The 19,414-nt window shown below is 47.6% G+C and overlaps 1 pseudogene; it reads right to left on the reverse strand.

Annotated features, from left to right (window-relative positions):
- LOC136536427 (serpin-ZXA-like) overlaps positions 1 to 2,983 on the reverse strand; it is a 31,671-nt pseudogene extending 28,688 nt beyond the window's left edge.
- Positions 2,984 to 19,414: the final 16,431 nt, after the last annotated feature.

Raw genomic sequence — 19,414 nt, forward strand, 5'->3', positions numbered from 1 at the left:
GTAAGGTCTCTTTTGTATCACTGCAAACACCTACAACCACCTCTTCAATGCAGGGAGGTCCTTGAATACCCTCCCATTCTCAATTACCATGTTAGGGCCATCCTTAGAAGCTTCTAGGAGCTCATTATCACATCCTACTGCACATGCCTGATCGGAATGAGCAAGATCGCTAAACTCGAGAACTCTTGGATCACGATGGCTGGAAAAGATACACCTCATCATCTCAAGATCACTCTCTATCAACTCTCCAATAGGGTGATCATCATCAGAATCAAGAGCCCTTGCCATCTCATATGGCTCTGAATCATTCATAATTTCAACACTATTGGAGCCACGGAATCCATCTCCACAGTGCACTTGCGCAGCAACAGGGGGCACATCCACATTCTCAGGAATGTCACCTGCAACATAAGTAGAGAAATAAGGAAATAATGAAAGCAATGGATGTAAGGAAGGGGGTAAGCTCCCAATAACCATCTGGTTAAGACACTTACTCGGATGATTCTGTGTCAAAGGGATCTCATGAGGAGGATCTGCCACAACAACATGAGTCTAATAAGCATCTCCAACTACCTCATTGGGGGCAGATTGAGCATCGAGAACCATAGGTGTAACCTCCACATCCATATCAGGTTCTAGGATGGGAGGGTCGATGTGTGCCTGCTGACCCATGAGGGATGGGATCAACTAACACCCGACGCACAACCATGTCCAAAACATTACAGCTGGCTCTTCATAGCCGATCTCACATAGTTCTTCCACTGATCTGCACACCTAATTGGGATCATTCGCCTGAGGATGTTGGGAGGAGAACCTAGGTACAGTACACCCTCAACTGCAATGCCATCATCATCATCTCCAAGGCAATATAGCTCCTCCCGAGCCCTTGCAACCATCTCACTAAATGAAGGCCTATCATTGAATAGCACAGGCACGCTATGCATGTCAACAAACTCAACATATCCATAGCAATCGTATTCAATGGTGGCTCCATGATATATGGTCACTAGGTTATCCATCTAGTTCAAACACATAACGAAACACATATCCTTTAGTCCAAATTAGACGATAGATAGTACCTAACAACTAATTTCTAACTACAAACTAAGTAAATAAGATAATAACTACGTATATATATATAGTGTACTCACTAAATAGCTAGATCCTATTTAGTTAACTAAAATATAACTACCTATCTAAGTAGCTATCTAACTATATATATGTACCTATGTATCTATGTTTCTATCTATCTACATATCTATCTCACTAGATCACTAAATAAATCAACTACCTGAGTCATCACATTAACTAGTAAATAACAAATGCCAAAACTACTACACTACAATCAAAGCTAACTAAGTATGTATATTGCATATTCACAATTTTTACCTGTTCGTCAACGGAGTCGCAGCGAACGCCAGGTGTGGGTGAGGCCAGCACGGCGGGCGCGGGCGGCATGGCGGGCACACGTGTGGCCACGGCACGATCACGGCAAGGCGGGCATGGCCATGGCATGGCCACGGCAAGGCAGGCAAGGGCATGGGTGGCACGGTGCCAGCATGGCGCGGCGCGGCGTGGGTGGCATGGCACGGCGGGCAGGCAAGGGCAGCATGGCGCTGGCGCGGCGATGAAGCGGGCGCGGTGCGCGGTGCCGGCATGGTGGCCACTGCAGCCGCGGTCGAGGGCATGGGGAAGGATGCGCCGGCACGGGTGACCAGGCGTGAGCAAGGGCACGATGGCAGGTGGCGGCGGGAGAGGGTACGGGCAGTGGTGGCGGTGGTGCGTTGGTTCGGGCGGGCGTTGGCGGTGCGAGAGAGAGAGGGAGAGAGAAAGAGAAAGGAAAGGAGGGCCCATACGAAAGATAGGCTTGGTGCCAGTAACCATGGAGCCGAGCTCGGCCCCAAGATCTGCATCAGATATGAGAACAAGCATATCTAAAATCAAAGACTAAGCCTTCTTTTACTTCTTGTGCTCATTGCAGGGCTAGGTGGTTATGTTTTTTGCTTCTAGTACCCATGGAGGGGCTGTCAAGTGGCACATTTGTAGTTCTAACATTCTTAGCACCTAGCCCTTGCTTCTTCTTTGTGGGTTTCACCTTCTTGTTACCCTTGGCCTTGACAGGTGGTTCTATGTGTAAGGGATGCTCTATGGAAAGTGCTTCCAGCTGATTTGAGCCACTTCTTGACCTACAAATATTTATTTTCAGCAGCAAATGATGATAGTTCAATAGTCGAATGGAAAAAATTCAGAAGTAGAAAAATACCTTTTTGATAGTCCAGAGCTAGATTTATTTAGTTTTCCCATAGTCTTACTTGAAATATCCAAGCTTTGGCCATTATGATGGAGAGCATCTATTTAGTTTCATTACCAAATTGTCGTTAATAATACTAACACAAATATTTGAGCACTAGTATCAATTACCTTCTAGATGCTCTGGAGTACGATCATCGCTATTTCTTTTTTTTTTGCTACTTGTTGTTTCCAAGTTTTGACTAGAGGGGCAAAGTCAATATTTAGTATTGATGACAAGTTTGAAATAACAACTAGAGGAAGTAATAATGTGCAAACCTTGGTGGAAAAGACATGGATGCAGTCGGTGCATCATCCTCCAAAGGAACAATAGAACTTTGAGCATATTTGGTCCTCTTCTTTGGTGGTCCCCTACAAGAACACCACATGTCATCACTATGTTTTGTAGGAAGGAAAAACATAAATGATAGTAAAAGTAGACACATCATTACCTAATTGTTTTCATAGCTTCAATGTCTTCTAGTTTGCCCTTCTTGCAGTTATGCCAATGATGTCCATAGCCCTCACAAATAGGGCACATGTGTTGCCCTTTCCTTTTTTGTCACCATTGCCTTTATGCCTTTCAGTTTTAGGCCTACCCGCTATCATCCTCGGACTCATCAGCTCTCCTCCGAGCTTCAATTGGATAATTCACAACCTGAAGTGCATTCTGTGGTAGAGTCTCCAAGTACATTGCCTCTTCACTACACCAACATATTCATTCTGTGGTGCAGGGTTTCTAAGGTAATCATCCTCATCAAGCTCTATGTTGTTTTTGGGTTGGCTATCAACATTAAAATCTCATTTCATGACTGGCTCATATGGATCAGAAGGGCCTCGATATACAATGAACATGATGATAACCTTGCTCTTGTAGTGCTTACTAAACATACACATCAAATCTTGGTCGGATTTTATTTTAGGGAATGTTTTTAGAGCTTTGTCATGGTACTAAACATGAGCTACTTCCACATAGCCCGGAGGATATTTCTCTACCACTTATTCTACAAAATCATTGAAATTTGTTCTATCTGAATCCACAACCATCTCAAAGCTAAAACAATTAACATCCTTTCTACAAGTCTTACTATTGTCCAACAATTTGATTTCCAACTTGAAACTAGAATCAAATCTGTTAACACAAGGAATGTACCATATTCACAGTCATGACAATTTGTAGGTGATGCAAATGAAAATGATGATGGTACACTCACCCTGAGAGCGAGTCATTCCCCTCCAAAGACTGGACAACAGCTGCCTTAGAAGTCTACTAAGCATGGCCGGCGGTGAGGCTCTGCTTGGTGCCCTCGCTCGCAGTGCCGTCGCTCATGGTGACCTGATCTACAAGCCCTGTCGCGCCCTAGCTAGCGCAGCCGGCTACCAGCCCTGCTGTCAAGGACCTAGTACCGGGGTACTCAATGAGGTGAAACTAATAACCATCGAACATTGACACTCCCGATCAGATGAGAATGTTACTGCATCTCTTGTCTAAAATGACAGGAGACTGGTTCTGCCTTGCCCAACCCCTGAGGGCTAGGCTCTACCTCGCCTGACCCCCAAGGGTTAGGCTCCGCCTCGCCTGACCCCCGAGGGCTAGACTCTGCCTCACTCGACCCCCGAGGGTCAGACTCTACCTCACCTGACCCCCAAGGGCTAGACTCCACCTCACCCGACCCCCAAGGGCTAGACTCCACCTCTCCCAACCCCCGAGGGCTAGGCTCCGCCTCGCCCTACAAGTACACCCTGCTCCATCATAAGGATGAGCATAGGGTACAACTTGACACTCGAGTCAAACACAGCACCAAGGACCATGCCCTACACCGTGGCAAGTAAAGTACCACCAAGGCACGATGGGATAGGTGCTTTAGACCATTCCTGCATTGCAGAGTCCGAATAGTATTGTAGGCGCCGCCTTTAGCCCTTAGACATGGAACATGACATAGACATACGACAACCACTATGGTCCAGGAAGAGACTCGTGCTCTCTACAATGATGGATGTGATGTCACCTCACCGTGGTCCCAAAGGAGCGGCGCCTGCTCCATGGCCCCTTGGGCCCACTAGATCAAAGCACTTGCTTCGGCCTCCGGACACCCTCTCCGATCGAAAGGCCTTGCCCAAAAGTGCTACTTCTGACACCAACCCCACGTCCCTTCGACCAGGGCTCGTAGGAACCAGAAGGCATGTGAAGAAAGGTAGGGCAAGGCTCATAAGTCAAAACCACTATACCAGAGACCATACCCTGCGTAGAGCAGTACTTTGTAGCCATCCTGACATTCTACAGTGACATCGATAGTGTTGTAGGCGCCTACCATTATCTGGTATCTGCCGGTATGGGCAACAAGGCTTGGTAGACGTGGACAACAAGGCTTGGTAGCATACGCACCCTTTCCCTCTCACTTGTAAAGTCGTCCCCTTCATCTATAAAAGAGGATGTGCTTCCTCCAACAAGGGGGACCAACTCTTGATGGATAAGTTGAACACACACAACACGACATACACAGCTGAGCAGTGACCAAGCTCTCGGCAACCTTTTCGATCATTCCATCAGAGACTTGGGACTCATCCCTCTCTCGACTGTTTTGTACCCCCTACTACGAACCATTTTCAGTACTGATAACACGAGCAGCAGTAGCAAACAAGACATAGGGACATTCTGCCCGAACCAGTATAATCCTCATGTCCTTTAGTGCACCATCTGGGCCTAACGCGCAATAATCACAAATTTACTAGTCGGTGTTTGTTTGAAACACCAATAGTTGGCGCGCTAGGTAGGGGACCTTTGTGCATTTCAAATCACACCTCGGATGGCTAACCACGCAATCAGCTAGGTCCCAGGCGTACACGTGCGTTTCGGTGACCTGGACTTCATTGTCACACTGGGAGGAGAGTTAGCGCTGGCCCACAAGGCCGTCCAGTCTCTCCCCTCCACCAACTCCAGCTACTAGAGGCTTGAGGGCGAGCCCGGCGTCTCCCTTGGACCCCAGCCGTCTAGGGAGGCCCCATGCCACATCACCCTCTCTTTGGAATGCTCCACTTGGTGTGCCTCGATGGCGTTTTCGTTCGGTCTCCGCAACGCCACGGCGACCGTAAGCCACCTTGTGGCTCGACATGCGATCTTGTTTCCCATGAACAACGAGTTCATAGGGATGATCGAAAGCATCACAGAATCCCTCCACGGCCTCCTCGTGGAAGACTCGGGGTCGAACTCGAGTTCTGACTCTGATAGGGGGAGCCATCATCCCTCCCAGGAATGCTTCATGGTAGAAACCTCCGAGGGACACGTCGAAAGCGCCTCCGAGGAGGAGGTCACCCTGGCAGGCAACCTTGGCAACGTAGCCAAAGGGGGAGGAGCGGCCCCACCTCGCATAGAGGTGGAGCAGTTGGAAGCCTAAAAGCGGGAAATAGATGAAGCCAGACAGTAGCTTGTTTGAGAGTATAAGAAGATCAACAAGGAGATCAGGCACCGCGGAGATGGAGGGCGCGCACGCACCACAGCCCGCGACATGAACCGAAGGATCATCGCCGATGATAAAACCCTTCCCCGCTTTGCTCATGCGAGCTAGAACATCACCGCCACGACGGCCCTACTTCATGGCCTTCCAGAGGCCACCACGCCCGAAGATCGCCGGGTCCACCATGAGATTCGTATGCTACTTGAGCATGCGGCAGCACAGAAGGCTGAGAGCTTGATGTCTCGGCGACATGAGCCCGACGCCAGCCAGCATACCCCCTCGGTGCATCCCGCTAGGGACATGTTCATCCGCCAAGCACCACAAGGTGGCGGGCAGCGCGCAATGGTCCTAGTACATCAACATTTTGGCCACAACCACGACGCACGTAGCACCATCGACGCTCGCAGATGCACCCATCATGACCTGGGGGAAGGAGACCACCATGGCTATCATCCTCGACGTGGCAGATGCTACAACAGTGGTGAGGACAGGAGCCCAAGCCTCGACCTGCTAGGCCCTCAGGCCTTCAGCCATCACATCCTCAACGCTCTGTTCCTGCCAAGGTATCAACCACCTACCAACATCCCTAAGTACTCTGGGGAGACAAACCCTAGACTTTGGCTTGAAGACTATCGGCTTGCCTGTCAAGCCGATGGTGTGGATAATGACGACTTCATTATCCGCAACCTTCTACTATTCCTTATCGATTCGGCACGAGCATGGTTGGAGCACCTTCTATCCGACGCCATCTAGGATTGGTGCGGACCTAAGGGAGATCTTTGTGGGGAACTTCCAGGGCACGTACAAATGTCCTGAGAACCCTTGGGACCTCAAGAACTGTCGCCAGAAGGCTGGCGAAACCCTCCACAGGTACATCCAGCGCTTCTCCCGATAGTGCAATGAGCTCCCTAACATCGCCAACGCCAACATGATAGGAGCCTTCCTGTCCAGGACAACCTATAAGTCTTTGGTTCACAAGCTAGGACGCAAGGGCCCATAGACCACCAAGGAGCTCCTGGACATCACCACCAGCCACGCCTCAGGATGAGGGTGCCAATGAAGGCACCTCCAATCGTTCCTCCAAAAGGAAAAACAAGAAGCAATGGCACAAGGACCCACTCATGGCTGCCGCTGACCGCAAGGGTGGTCAGAAGCCCATGGAGGATGCTCTGAACCACTTCGAGAAAATGCTTGAGGGGCCGTGCCTAAGCCACGCCTTCCCCATAAAGCATTTGCTCAAGGACTGTGGCCTCATGAGCAAGTTCTTGATCGAGAGCGCCAACAAGGGGGAGCAGGGGAAGGAACCTGCCCCCACTACCGACGACACCAAGGAGAAAGATGATGGATTTCCAACGTCGGATGGCTGCCTCATGATCTTTAGAGGATCAATGGCCTATGACTCCAAATGTCGTCAGAAGGTCGCACGCCGCCAAGTCTACATAGCCCAATCAGCCACACCTCTCTTCCTCTGATGGTCGGAGTCCACCATAACCTTCGACCAGACCGACCATCCGAATGCCATCCCGCATCCAGGAAGATATCCACTTGTTGTCGACCCGATCGTCGGCCCAAAGCGCCTCACCAAAGTTCTAATGGACGGAGGCAGCGGTCTCAACATCATGTACATAAAGACGCTCGATGTAATGGGCATCGATCGAACGCACCTCTGTCTAGTCCGAGTGCCTTTCCATGACGTCATCCCTGGAAAGCAGGCCATGCCACTCAGATAGATCAATCTACCCATTACCTTTGGGGATCAGTCCAATTACAGGACTGAGACCCTCACTTTCGACATGGTAGGGTTCCCCGGAACCTTCCACGCCATCTTGGGATGACCATGCTATGCGAAGTTCATGGCCGTCCCCAACTACACATACCTCAAGCTGAAGATGCCAGGCCCACATGGGGTCATCACCATCGGCACCTCCTTCCAGCGGGCTTATGAGTGCGAAGTCGAGTGATGTGGCCACACCACAGCAATCATCGCCTTCAGGGAACTCGCTGCCCTCAGGGAGGAGGTCATCGAAGAAGCACCCGATGCAAAGAAATCGACTGGGTCATTCAAATCGGCAGAGGGCTCCAAAGAGGTCCTCATAGACCCCAGCAGCTCCGAGGGTAAAATGGTACACATAGGTACCACGCTCTCCTTTGAATAGGAAAGCGCGCTCGTCAACTTCCTCCGTGATAACAAAGACATCTTTGCATGGAAACCCTCAGATATGCCAAGCATCCCGAGGGAGGTCGCCGAGCATACCTTGAAAATCCATCTAGGCTCCAGGCTGGTGAAACAACACATGCGCTGCTTCGACGAGGAAAAGCGCAAGGCCATCGGTGAAGAGATAGCAAAACTACTTGCCGTCGGATTCATCAGGGAAGTACACCACCCAGAGTGGTTAGCAAATCCTGTTCTTGTATGAAAAAAGAGCGGGAAATGGAGGATGTGTGTCAACTACACAGGTCTCAACAAGGCATGCCCAAAAAACCCGTTTCCTTTACCATGCATTGACCAAATAGTCGATTCCACCTCAGGGTGCAAAACCCTCTGCTTCCTTGACGCGTCCTCCGGCTACCACCAAATCACGATGAAAGAGTTCGACCAACTCATGACGTCTTTTATCACCCCCTTCGGACTGTTCTACTACATCTCAATGCCGTTCAGTCTAAAAACGCTAGAGCCACTTACCAACGTTGTATGCTCAATTGCTTCGGGGACCTCATCGGATGGATCATTGAGGTCTACGTCGATGACATCGTAGTTAAGTCCAAATGGGCTGACCACCTTATCGTCGATCTTGAGCAAACCTTTGCGAAACTCTAGGCAAATTGCATCAAACTCAATCCTGAGAAATATGTTTTCGGGTCCTGAGGGGCATGCTGCTTGGCTTCATCGTCTCCGAGCGAGGCATCGAAGCCAACCCAGAGAAAATCTTAGCCATCATAAGGATGGGTCCGATCCAGAACATAAAGGGGGTCCAACGGGTTGCAGGGTGCCTTGCCGCCCTCAGCCAGTTCATCTCATGCCTCGGCGAATGAGGACTCCCCCTTTATCGACTCCTAAAGAAAGCCGACCACTTCAAGTGGATAGCCGAGGCCTAGGAGGCGCTTGACATGGTCAAGCTACTTCTAATAAAACCCCCGGTCCTAGTCCCTCCAAGCGACGGGGAATCCCTCTTGCTATACATAGCGGCCACCACGCAAGTGGTTAGCGCTGCCCTAGTAGTAGAATGGGAGGAAGAGGGGCATGCCCTCAAGGTCCAGCACCCGGTGTACTTCATTAGTGAGGTACTATCTGACTCCAAAACCCGCTACTCCCAAATCCAGAAGCTCCTATATGCTGTCCTCATCACCAAAAGGAAGTTATGCCATTACTTTGAGTCACACCCTATGACCGTAGTGACGTCGTTCCCCCTTGGTGAGGTTGACCATAGCCAGGATGCCACAAGAAGAACCACAAAGTGGGCACTAGAGCTGATGGATCAAGGCATCGGGTATGCCCCCCAAACGGTGATCAAGTCCTAGGTGCTGGCTGACTTCATTGTAGAATGGACCGAGGTCCAGATGCCACCAGCGGTCGTCGATCAAGAGTGCTAGATGATGTATTTCGATGGGTCACTAATGAAGAAGGGCGCCGGCATGGGGCTGGTCTTCGTATCACCCCTCGGCATCCGCATGAGGTACATGGTTTGGCTCCATTTTCCCTCATCAAATAATGTGGCCGAATATGAGGCACTCGTTAATGGCCTATGCATCGCCATCGAGCTGGGCATCCGATGCCTCGACATTCGGGGTGACTCTCAGCTGGTCGTTAAACAAGTCATGAAGGAGTCTAGCTACCATGACACCAAGATGGCTACATACTGCCAAGAAGTCCGATGGCTGGAGGACAAGTTCGATGGCCTCGAACTTAATCATGTCCCGAGGCGCCTCAACGAGGCAGTCGACGCACTCGCAAAGGCTGCGGCCGGTCAAGAGCTAGTGCCAACGGGCGTCTTCGCCAGCGACCAACACAAACCCTCAGTGCGCTATGAAGGCTTGGATTGGGCCAAGGATGGTCTATCTGATCTGGCCCCATGGGCTGACCCGCCGACTATTCCGTTTGACCCCGAGGTCATGGAGCTTGAAAAGGATCCGACTGCAAAGCCTGACCCTTCAGACGACTAGAGAACGCCCTACCTCAACTACCTCCTCCACGACACACTACCAATGGACAAGATGGAAGCCCAACAGCTCACACGTCATGCCAAGTCCTTCGTCCTTGTAGAGGGCAAACTCTACAGACGGAGCCACACCGGGATCCTATAGCTCTGCATCCTCGATGAATAGGGAAGACTTTTGCTGAGCGACATCCACGGTGGGGTCTGCGGTCACCATGCCGTGCCAAGGGCCTTGGTTGGAAACACATTCCGATAGGGCTTCTACTGGCCTACTGCAGTAACCGACGCCGAGCAAATCGTACGCACCTATGAAGGATGTCAGTACTACGCTCGGCAGACTCACCTCCTGGCCCAGGCACTCCAAATGATCCCCATCATGTGGCCCTTCATGGTCTGGGGGCTCAACCTAGTTGGGCCACTCAAAAAGGTGCCCGGGGGTTCACCCATCTCCTTGTCACCATAGACAAGTTTACGAAATGGATCGAAGCTCGACCGATCTCCACGATCAAATCCGAGCAAGCTGTACTATTCTTCCTCAACATCATCCATCACTTTGGAGTACCGAACTCCATCATCATAGACAACGGCATGCAGTTCACCTATAGGAAATTCATTCGATTCTGCGATGAACAACACATCAGGATCGATTGGGCGGCCGTCGCACACACCCAGACAAATGGGTAGGTCGAGCGTGCAAACGGCATGCTCCTGCAGGGCCTTAAGCCTAGGATCTTCAACTAGTTGAACAAGTTTGGCGTGCACTGGCTCGCTGAGCTCCCGGTAGTGCTCTGGAGCCTAAGGACAACTCCTAGCCGGGCCACTGGCTACACACCTTTCTTCATGGTCTATGGTTCTAAGGCTGTTCTTCTGATGGACCTTGACTACAGAGCACTAAGAATCAGAGCATTCGATGAACAGGGGGCCAAAGCATCCCACCAAGACACCATGGACCAGCTAGACGAAGCCTGTGACACCGCCTTCCTCTGTTCGGCCAAGTACCAGTAGGCATGGCTCCCTGGCTCGTGCGGCCGGTAGCTAGCCCCGCGGTGCCCTGCCTTGTGCAGTTGGTGGCTAGCCCTGACACCAACCGAGCCACCCTGCTCTAACGTGATGGTGGTGGATCCGGCGCTGGCGTTGGTGGATCTATCGATGGGGCCTCACCGGAGCCGGCCTTCTCCATCGCCGATGGCTAGGGTTTGGGTGCCCGACACTAGAAATCGCGCTCGCCTAAAATCATGACCGTAGCTCAAACAGGTACGGGAAAGAGCGAAGGAGGAAGTCGCCGCCTACTTTAGGGGTAAGGCTATTTTTATCTTTTCGTGTGCGGTCCATGTGCTGGCTAACGATAGAGATGGATGGACTGGATGGAAGGGCTAGGAAATCAAACAAAACTCATGTAGGGGACCATGACACCTAAGAGGGGGGTGAATTAGGCAACTCAAAATTCTAACTCTAAACTATGGCCTCTTTTTCTAACCCTAGCAAAACCTATGCAATAGATAAACTACCCAAATATGCAACTATGGTTTTGCTAGTATGTTGCTATCTCTACCGCAAAAGGAGTAATACAATCAATGTAAATGCAGAAGCTAAAGAGCAAGGTAGAGATATGCAAACTCCTATCGACAACTCTGGTATTTTTACCTAGGTATTGAGAAGCACGCAAGCTTCCCCCTAGTCCTCATTGGAGCCCCTCGCAAGGAATCCCTCGTAAGGGCCAAGCTCTTGGTTAGGTAACTCCGTGGATAGCCTCGGGCCTTCCCCATGCGCAAGTGGGTCTCTGACATGCCCTCCGACAAGCCTCTCCCGGATGCTCCCCGCCATCTTCACTATCAAGCTTCTAGCCGAAATGCCATGGGCCTTGTTCCCTCCGGTATACGGTGGCGGCCACACCACAACCCTGGTTGGTGTGATCTCACAAGACTACAAGCCCCTCCGATGTACAACAAGCAAGCACCGAGTGATAAGAGGTATGCAAACCTCACTAAACATTAGGCCTAAACCTAGAGCAAGCGCATAAGCGGTGGTCTAATTAACCTAAGCACTTCGCAAAGCACCTACGCTAATCACCTAATGAATCACTAAGCACTATGCAAGTGGAGGATCACTAAAATGGTGTATCAGCACCCTTGATATGTTTCCTTAGCTATACTATCCTCAAATGGCCGGTTGGGGGTCTATTTATAAGCCCCACTGAGAAAGTTGCCATTGGGGATGAAATCCTGCTTTTCTGCTACTGACCGAATGCTGATCACGTCCTGACCGTTAGAGCCACGATCAACTGATCGGATGCTGCCAGCGTCCGGTCACATGCCACCGGACACGTCTGGTCACAATTTCACTGCTCTGGAACCTTTCTGTACTTGATCAAATGCTGCAGTCCTGCATCCAGTTGATTTGTCACCAGTGTCCGGTCGCACCTGCTGTTGCCGAGCCTCTTGATCGGACCGTTTGGTCGTTTTTCGCCAGCATCCGGTCACTTCTGTGTGCTCGTTTTTTCGTGATCTTGCGTCTAGCTTGGTTCCTATCTTCGTGCTTGGACTTTGCTTGATATCTTGGGTCTTCTCTTGTGCGTCTAAGGTCTTGCTTATTGTGTTGATCATCAAATCATCATGTCGCCTTCGTCCACGTCACGTCTTGCACCCTATTGAACTACAAAACAATCACTTGCAAATTCATTAGTCCAATTTGGTTGTGTTGGTCATCAAACACCAAAATCCAAAGTAAATGGGTCTAGGGTCCATTTTCCTTATAATCTCCCCCTTTTTGGTGATTGATGACAACACGACCAAAGCAAGCAAATAATAAAAATTTGTAATTTAAAAGCTATCTACTTGCTAGAATGCAATGCAATCGGCAAGGTTATATGATGCTAAAAGATACTACTTGTAAGACTAAAAGATACTACATAAAAAACTTATCTTGCCCTTGCAAATGTCCCCATGTGGCATTATGGATTTAAGCCTTGCTTCCTACAAATTCTCCCCATTACATAGGCAATCCATAATCCACTATCCTCCCTTTCTCGGACCATTACCACTTGTAGACACCACTTGTAGACCATTACCACTTGTAAATTTTTATGATCTAGCTTTTGGTCCTATAAATTAATGCTTGGTTTTGGTCCTCTAAATTCTCCCCCTTTGGAATCAAACACCGAAAAGGAAGACATTAGTAGCACAAGGGAGGGTCAAACTTTGTGATCCTTTGTGTGTAGAGTGGAATAGGTCACAAAATTTGACTCTCACATTATATAGATTAAGCTCCCCCTAAATATATGCATACATATAGTAGAAGGCAAAACATATGCATAATTGGCAAATTATTGCTCAAGGGAATTTAATCTATATAATGCATGGAGAAAGCATATAAATATCAAAATGAAATCAACATGATGATACAGGTTTAGAAATACCACATTTGGAAACCAATTTGATTTCTACCACTTGCAATAGGTGGTGGATATTTGAAGTATGATGCTTAACTCTGGGGACTCCATTTTCCTTGTAATGAGACTACTACACACCTGATAAGCTTGAAAAAATGTTAGTCTCAAAGCATCCAACTTGTAGAATAACCTCCCCAAAATTTGTGTACACAAGTATGGAATACTTGTAGGAGACATGCACATTGATTTTAGAATCAACAATACCACTTGAAAGATGACATCACATGAATGTGAGAATCATTTTTGAAGGTGATATTCGGGAGAAATTATCTACAATTTGGACTTTGGCATATATTAGATGAACAATCGAAAGACAAGCTATGTGCCTTGCTCCTAAATAATTTTAAACCATGTAGGTTTGCTCCAAGGATTAAGAATGAAACTGAGCAAGCCTACCATAAGATATACCTAGTATATGCATGACAAAAGATATAAGCATGCAAATGCAAACCTAGGCATGAAAAGTAACTAGATGCTTAAAGATGCCATTTATAGGAAATTAAATCTAGTACCATTTGAAGCAAATTGAATCTAGTTACCTAACATGGGAAGGCGAATTTGGGTCCATAGTATTCACTAACCCACTTGGTAATAATCTTATCCATTATGATGCGCCCCATGAAATGCACCCATACTTTGCCAAGTCTCTAAATTCCCCGAAGTCCATCGGACTTCTAACTTCCCTTTCAGGATCCAAACCTTCTTGATGCTCTTCATATTGGAAATGATTTCATTTGGCACCTAAAAGTGTTTGACCCCATTATCGGCTTGCTTGTTCACCATGATGGCCACTACTTTGTCATTTTTCTTCTTCTTTAACAAGTATGGTGTGGAGGCCTTCTTGTCCACCTTATTGGTGTAGGTGTTGGAGAGCTTGCTTGTTTGCTTTTTCTCTTTCTTCTTTGCACATCCCCCATTCTTCACCTTGCACTCATAGGACTTGTGACCTTCCTTGTGGCACACGTAGCAAACCACGGTTTATCCTTCATCAAGCTTCTTCACTCCCTTAACGGTGTTATCTTGATGAAGTTGGGCTTGCTTTGTCTTGCCTTTCACTTGAGTCAAGTCCTTGGTGAGGCGAGCTACTTCTTGCTTGAGTTGCTCATTCTCCTTTGCAACCTCTTGTGTGCATGTATCTACAACAACTTTCTCAACACAAACTTGGTTGCACAAAGATGAGTCTAAACACAAATTATTATAAGAAGTAGAGGCATGCTTTTTACATGTGTTAAAGATAGAACTTTTCTTTTTAGATGCCTTAGTGGGGGTTGTACTAACGGCTTCAAGAGTAGCAACTTTATTAGTTAGCTCATCACAATGTGTGCACATGGTTTCTATTTTAGCAAGCAAACTTTTATAAGCATCTTATGAACTAACTAACTTTTCTTTTAATTTTTCATTTTTCTTTACAAGTTGCTCATCATTGATTGTGCATGCATTTATTGTTGCACTAGCCTCAAGTTGCTCAATTTTAGTAGATAGTTCAATATTGAGATTAGGAAATGTCTCATATTGTTCAAGCAAAGTTTTGTATGCTTCTTGTGAACTATCTAGCTTTTATTTTATTTTATTGAGCTTCTTTTGTTGACTAATACAAACTTTAGCATAATTAAGATTTTATTGCATAATTTCATCATAAGAAGGCATTTCATCATTACTATCACTCTCACTAGAGAATGAGCTTTCGTTACCTTGTGCCATAAGGCACACACGAGAAGAGCTTGATGATGAGTGCTTGCGCCCTCGCCTCTTGTGATGGTCTTCTTCTTCACTTGAAGAGTCATCCCATGTCCTTATTGATGTGAGGCCTTGGTTCTTGCATGCCTTCTTCTTTGTCTTGGGTGTGGGCTTGTTTGGATAAACTTCCATAAAGTGCCCTAACTCACCGCGTCCATAGCATCCTCTCTTTCTTTACTCATTTCTTTGATTAGTGAAGATGATATCTTGAATTTGGATGGGCACACCGTTGACATTGAGCCTTTGGATCATCTTCTCCACCTTGTTGATAAGTTTGATTGATTCTTCATCAAGGTCGAAGGTGGAGGAGAAAGATTGATCATCATCACTTGAATCTTCATCATCATCATCATCCTCATCTTCTTCTTCATCTTCACTTGAGGAACTTGAGCTTGAGCTTGTCTCAACTTGCTTGCCCTTCATCTTTTTTCTCGCTACATGCGAGAGCTTTGCCTTTGCTTGATGAAGAGGCTTCTTCTTGACCCATCTTGCATGACATTTCAAATGCCACTATCTTGTCAATGACTATGGCCGAGGTCATGGTGCTCAAGTCCTTCATGTTGTGAAGGATGGTGATGATGCTTGCATATTTCTTTTGTTGTAGCACGGATATGATCTTCCTCATGATGTCCGCATCATCTAGCTTTGTTAGTCCTATTGAATGGAGCTCATTGATAATTAGATTCAAATAAAAATACATATCACGAACAAGGTCATCATCATTCATTGTAAAGGAATTGTAATTTTGTTTAGCTAGACAATGTTTTTGCTCATGGACATTAGATGTGCCATCATGGAGCTCTTAGAGTTTTAACCAAATTTCATGTGCCGTATTTAAAGTGAACACTTGGTTAAACACATCCATGCTAAAAGATTCAAACAAACAATTCTTAGCTCTAGCATTGAAATGTATTTCCTTTTTTCACTCTTTGTGGGTTTATCGGGATTCTTAATGGGTTTCATCCCATCACGAGTGACTCTCCAAACTCCCAAATCAACCGCCTCAAGGTCGCAAGCCATTCTAGCTTTATAATAGGGGAAATTAGTACCGTCAAACTACGGAGGCCTAAGGTATCCATCCCAAATTCTCTAAAAAGCATCGGCTCAACGACGGTTAAGCCAAAGGTCCAAATTGAGCCAACCGGCTCTTATACCACTTGTAGGGGGACCATGACGCCTAAGAGGGGGGGTGAATTAGACAACTCAAAATTCTAACTCTAAACTATGGCCTCTTTTTCTAACTGTCGACGAAATATGGTCGGCAGTCCACCGAGGGGGGTGCCCGTGGTGGTAGATTATCGGTAGACGGTGCGTGTAATTAGGAACCAGATGGTTACAGAGGCACAAGACGCAAGATTTATACAGGTTCGGCCGCCGTGTTGGCGTAATACCTACGTCCTGTATCTCATTATTCTATATTGATTGAGATGATCTATTGTAGATGTTTTCTGAGGGGGGACCCCTGCCTCTCCTTATATAGTCTGGAGAAGGAGGGTTACAAGTAAAGTATCCTATTTGGTACTTGTCACACCCAATTTTAAGGATAAAATTGAATGCACAATACTCATGTGTGCCCAGAAATCAGTCACACACACAAGTCGACAAATCATATAAAGTATCATCACGGTGTCTCTTACATCACAAATAATAACATTAAGTAGTCTTACACAACACAGCAGAATAGTAAAGGATAACTCTCTCGTGGAACACCATCACAGGGAAGGTCAACTGGTTGACTATAAGCCTAAAAATCCTCCAGGAATTCCTCATACCCGTTGTCATCTGTTACCCATCTGGGATTTTTATCCAAATAAAGAAAATAAACAAGCGTAAGTACATCCCATACTTAACAAGTTAACATGGGGTTATGAAGCTCAAAAAGGTTGACTCTGGTTTACTGCAGTTAGCATTTTTAATAAGTCAAACTTTTATTCTTAGGTATTATCAAATTATGCTTAAGCTCCCTTTTAACCCCATATGAACAGATATCAAGGTCAAGTGTATCATATAACATCATAGAACATCTTAAATGATCATCAACAAGTATCCAGTTATTCTATGAGTTTTTCGGGCCGCTCGTAACCATGAGCACGGCTGTTATAATAGTTTGTTACCCTCTGCAGAGGTGGTGCACATTCACCGCGAGTCGTGATTCCCATATGGCCGGGTTAATTACTCCCATGTCACTGCCAAGGTGAGCGAGTAGGGTACACTATGAAGCCATTTCATAGGTTTCACTAACAAGTTAGGGCTGCTAGGTTTCCTTGGTAGGCAGATGTAGGAACCCCCCTTTCCTATGGCACATATCCATCGTGGCTATACTCATAGGAACAGAGGCAACCCTATACCCAACATGGCAAGCCCCATTTGCGCCAAAAAGGTAACCTCTAACTAGCTAGAAAAGGTCCTATTACTGAGCTAAAGTTAGAGCCATATGACTCTCCCGGTTGCACTGTCAGTCCCAGCTTTTGCCGACAGATAAGTCCTTATGGAGGGCTGGGAGTAACATGAACAAAGGTCATTTGCTCCTTCGCCCTATGGAACAGTTGTTATAAGATCATGTTAAACTCTTAGTTCCATATAATCATTCATCATCATGTATATCAAGTTCAGTTAGAGAACTAGCAATCTACCCATATGCATTTAACCCATAGGAGACAAGGAATAGGATAATCAATCACTAGGATGTCCTTACGGGTATCAAAATTAGACACATGCAAATTAGTAATTGATTAAAGTGAAATAGGACATCAAGGTAGGCCCATGCTATACTTGCCTTAGTTCACAAACTCTTGCTGGTCCTACTGGTCATCGAAAAATTCTTGATCTCCAACATTCTCCTCACCGTCTGAACGCGACCAACACGGCAACATACAACATTCCAAAAGTATTCATGCAAAGCAAACATTTCTATCATTAGAATAGTACATCAACAGTATAGAAAACAAGGTAAAATGTTTGTGAAAATAATCTCCGTCTCGCTACGATCACGTCAATACGAAGTTCACGAAAAACGGAGCTAAAATGCGAAAGTTATGATTTAAATGGGTTTTCCTATAGCAATATATTTAATTAAATCTAACCATGAAATTAAAAAGTTCCAAACTTGACTAACAGTGGTTCTAACATGTAGATTATGGAATTACGAAGCTAACGCGATTTGAATGGATCAATTCGGAGCTAAAACGACAATTTTATACGCAAAACAGTTCAAATGGTATTTCTGTAAATACTGAAAATGTATTTTTAGACTTAAGCAGTGATCTTTACGCTTTCAAAATGAGAATGCGTAATCAGGGAAATGCGCTTTGGGCTGTGGGTTCTATTCATCCAAAATCGAGGGTCTCTTTTGCAAATTTGCCACGCGAAGGGGTACCGGACGTTCTCGACCGTTGGATTAGAATTGAGCGGCCAGAAATGGATCCGGGGGAGAGAGAAGAAAGCTGGCCGGCCGGTACAGTGACGCTGGTGGCAAAGCACCATTGCCGGTGGCATGGAGGTCACCGGAGCGCGCGGAACACGGCCTATGGGCCACGATTTGGAAAACCGGAGGCACCGGGAGTTAGCTGGGGTGAAGGGGAACTCGCCCAGGCCGTTACGACGGCCGGAGGAGTGAGCCAAGGCGTCGGACGCCATGGCTGGCGGCCAAAGCTCGCGGATGCTCGCGAAAAGGGCCCCAAACGGCCACGAAATACTAAATTGAAAGCACAGGGGGAAGGAGGGGAGCACGGCGAAGCTCACCACGACTTCAAATGGGGACGAACGTGACTCGGGGACAGCGTTCCGTGCGGAGGTGAGGACGGCGGCTGGCGGAGCTCTTCCGTGCGGCGGTTGTGACCTCCGTGGCGTGGGCGAGGGCGAGAACGGAGTGGGGAGAGCAGGGGAGCGCGCAGGGGGGGCTCGGCTCCTTTAAATCGAGGCTGAGGAGCGGGGGGAATGGCTCCTTCAAATCGAAGCCAAGGAACGGGGGGAACGCTCCCACGACGCACGTCGTGGGCGGCGGTTGCAGCAGCGCCGGGCGCGGGCGGTTCTGAGCCGCGCAGGAGGAAGGGGATGGCGCTGACACGTGGGGCCGGGGGTCAGCGGCTGCGGGCGTGAGGAAGGCACGGCGGCTGGGCTAGCGGCTGTGGTGGGCCATGCAGCGCGCAAGGGGGAGGCGAGTTGGGCTGCAGGAGGGAGCTGGGCCAGCAGAAGGAAGGCCTGCGGGCTGAAATGAAGAAGGGAGGGGAAAAATGAATTTTGCATTTTTTTTTCTTTTTCCACATGGATTTCCAAAGGCATTTTTAAATAAGTTTTGAACTCATTTGAAATTTGAATCAAGATCAATCATC

The sequence above is a fragment of the Miscanthus floridulus genome, chromosome 2 (genome assembly GCF_019320115.1).
Source record: "Miscanthus floridulus cultivar M001 chromosome 2, ASM1932011v1, whole genome shotgun sequence".
Lineage (NCBI taxonomy): Eukaryota > Viridiplantae > Streptophyta > Magnoliopsida > Poales > Poaceae > Miscanthus > Miscanthus floridulus.